Below are 4,002 nucleotides of genomic sequence, written 5' to 3'. Positions count from 1 at the left end.
AGCATTAGCGCTGTGGGGATACATAGCCATGAAGGATTCCTTCTTTCGTAAAATTATTTAATTTGGTATTAATGCAATTGATGCATTGTTATTCTCGATTCTATTTGCTGTCCGTATATATATAAACTTTCTTCGATCAACTAACAGACGGGTAGTCCAGGCAACCGTATTCTCTCATCTTAATACTCGTACTAGACATATGCTTTAGGTTAAAGATGGTATATAAAATTGAGGCGAGTACTTAAATAATTAAATTAGCAGAGGCTTCATATAACAACATTGGCATCTCTGCGACGATTATATGGACGTCCCGTGCATTTAATAAGCACTATAGGTGCACTAAGGAATTCTTCATCCCGAATGATCATCGATGTAGTTTCTTATTTCCGCAGTAGAGTGGTCATTGGGTTTGAGAAAAATCTGCTGGGTTGGAATGTCCTGTCTCTGGATATTACTGATTTTTTTCTGCTCATAGCTGGCGATCCAATGCTTCGTGGTACCAGAATGTTGTCGGCTCTTTGTCGCTTTTGATTTTGACCATAAGCTCTTCGATAGCGGTGGCAGTCGTGCTTTGTTGTGCACGGAATCAGTACGGTTTCAAGTATTTTAGCTGCAGGTGGTAGTAGGCTAATCGGTATGTCATCTTTGATCGGAGTCACCTAGTTCCATACATTTGTCAGGTTTGAAAATGGGAATCTCACTCCTCTGCTATCATACATCTGAGATGAAAAGTTTGCCCGGTAAATGTTGAATAACGTAATTATGTACATACATTACTCTCGGGTCGTTGAATTCTTTGGCATCGGCGGTGATATGCCGTCCGATTCAGCAAGGAAATCCTGACCGGCTGCTGGCACAGAGAAAGTCCAAAAAGACGAATGATGGAAGCATGGTCACCTGCTATACATTCGAAAGGCATCTCCTCCAGTACGATATACAGACATATATTACGTCGCACAGCCAGTGGACTTGCCACATAAACTCGTTCAGATAACACCTCTTTTCTTTAAAACCGACGCCGCGGAAACAACAAATGTTTGGTGAAAGGTGAATGCAAAGAGGTACGGGGTATGATGAGGACTTTACCCGAGCTCTGGGCAGGTGTTTGGCGCTTCTACGCTCAGCCAAGGGAGATAGCTGTTGAGTCCGTGACACCTCCAGGATCGAAGCGGCGATGGGGTGTACCTGATCTCTCACTTGCATGAAGATTTCATCCAGATATTTTAGCATTATTGACGGCAGTGGAGTTTGTGTGTCTCACGTAGCACATTGCGGCGGGCTTTGTCGGCAGGTGAGCCCGCTGAAAAAGCGCGAAGTCGTCCGGAGTCCGACGATGAGTTGTTGACGAACGTACAAGCAACATTGTCCTGATGGAGTCCCACAGCTTCTGAAGAGCTTCCCAAAACGAATCTTGGCGATACTGCCGGCTGGTATGAAGCAGTCGGCTGCTGCTTTTATGATCCTGTGAATATCGCGCTCAGGTGCGATGGAGGTGCATTGAAATTTCGGTCGATGTATTCTGTAAAACGGACTATGCCAGTTGGTATTCCATGTACCTACATCAACACTACTAACTATAAGTGGGGTGGTGTAATAGTTACCACCCAATGCAATTTATCACACCCTCTCTTTCAGTGGTTGCAGGGCGAGCTGTTTACTTAGCCATGCCTAGATCGGCCTGTGGCTTAATCGTTGTCATCGAGCTGAACTAACGGTAGGCCCAGGAGTAGTGAGGTGCTCTCCGTATGCCGGACGCTCATTGGGCACATCTGCATTCATCCTATTCTGCAGTATCCAGAGCGAAGTTGGGATATGGTGCTGCGAGTCTCCCGAGGCATATGAAGTTCTATCTCGTCAGGTGACTGTGTTCCTAAAACGGCATTCACAGGTGGTCAGTTATTGTAAGTTTAGACCGAATCCATGTGTATGCCGTTTATGGCTGTCTGGTCCAGTGGTTGTTTTATGAAACTCTGTACCTCATACGTCAGTTCGTCCCTTCTGAAGTGCCTAAGCGAGGGCGCTGTAGCAAGCAGGCATCTGCTTAGTCATGTAGGTGGTGTTCTGGCGACATAAGAAGACATCAGAAGACATTCCGTGGCAGTTCGGAGTGCCGTGTTTTGGCAGGGATATAGCTTCATCCACTGCGACTACGGGCGCTGCATAGTTTCGAACCAGCCGACCAATCTCCATGTATGTAGCCAGCAACGATTATTCGGCTTTGTTCCGACGCTAGACTCTATTGACCATTGCGGTTGTGTTCGCTGGGGAAAAGAGTAGAACTCGGTTTTTACCCGACTAAGGGCTGTTGTTTCGGCGATCTAACCCTGTTTAGGTCGGCGAAATCTCTTAAATGTTATTCGTCCTAAGCGCAACATTTGCTCTTAAAATAGGCAGGTCTTAATAGTTCCTTTCAATAAAAAAGCCTCCCAAACACTTTTCTCTACTAATTTTTAAAATGAGTTCACACGTGGAAAGATATACAAAGTACAATAGGTCCTTGCGCTCTTCGAAAAACCAGGATCCTTAGTTTTTTCAGAATTTGCCGCTTTTATTAATAATTTATGTATAGTTTTTTTCATTACAAATTCAAGTTACATTATATGCCTCACAATTAGTTTAACTACATTTTACAGTATATGCACATTATTTACTAATAGTTTGTTAAATGAATTTCTATACGTTTCATTTTCACTTAAAATTGTTTGTATATATACTTTATATGTATTACGCTTGAATGGTTTAATAATTTATTAAGATTTTTTATATTTGTTTCAGTGATATACAACTTTCTTGTTATTGTTAAAGGTATATATTACGGTAATATATTGTATATGTGTATATATTGGTTTTCAATTTGTATGTGTTGTATATATACATAGTATGTAAAAATTCAATAAATACACATAACATACAATGTTGATTTCTTTATTTTTGTATTGTTTGTTGGGTTACACTTTCAGCAGAAGTTTAAGCTAGCAAAAGTTTTAAGTATTTTATTTTTTTTTTTTTTTTGTGGAACGTAAAAGAATACATAGTCGTAGAGTATATAAATATGTTAAAAAGTTATTAAGGCGTTTTGAAAGTAGATTTTGTTTTTTTTTTGTATTATTTTACAGTTATAGAGGCAGCAAAATGCAAAATGGTACATGAGTAACTAACTACAGATACAGATGTTTACAATATTTTGATTTAAAAAATATAATTAAGCTTTTGTGAGTAAAAATACTTTTTTTAGGTTCTAAAAGAAGTCAAGAGTTTGAAAATAAGTTCAAAGTGTAAATAAGTAAAATTTAGGAATAGCAAATCGCACACTTTCTTAACCAATATATTTACAGCAAGTTTTTGTTAAATTTTTTTCGTTATTTAATTCCTGCCTTTGATTATACTGAGCTTTTTTAATTTTCGTTCAACTTTCATTTTGCAACAGCAACTTTTGCTTATTCTCCATTTCTTACACATATTAATTTTGCATTTGTTTAACTTTTTGTTGTTATTATCTCAATATCACATATGCTTCCTTTCGAACGCATTAAATTCAGCTTAGGCTCTTAAATGCAACGCAAGGAAACATACATATGAATTTCAATCGTTCGTCATACCGCTAAATACCTTACATCATTTACTAGTACAACTTTTATAACAAAAAAAATATTTAACATGCATTAAACGAAAAGGATGTTTACCTTGTAAGAAAACTAAAAACCTACATATACATTAGAATTACATACTTTACAACAATGTATGAGCGCATTGTATTGGTGTTCTATAGAAAAACTCACAAAAAAAAATAATAAAAGCGCTCCACTAGCACTAAAACAGTTCACACGAAAGATTATCATTTCGAATACTTAGCGCACGCATAGTTCAAAGAAATGCCTCTACTGCTAGATGCATATAAAGAAATAAACGCAGTGCGGATGGAATTCGCTTAGCAAATTTGTGCATAGATTTTAAATGCAATAATTCGCCAACAGTCTCCGGTTAGCGTGCTTAATAAATTTT

This window comes from Rhagoletis pomonella, unplaced genomic scaffold (assembly GCF_013731165.1).
Source record: "Rhagoletis pomonella isolate Grant_MI unplaced genomic scaffold, Rhpom_1.0 Rhpom_scaffold_00013, whole genome shotgun sequence".
Lineage (NCBI taxonomy): Eukaryota > Metazoa > Arthropoda > Insecta > Diptera > Tephritidae > Rhagoletis > Rhagoletis pomonella.
Note: the sequence above shows the minus strand (reverse complement) of the source record.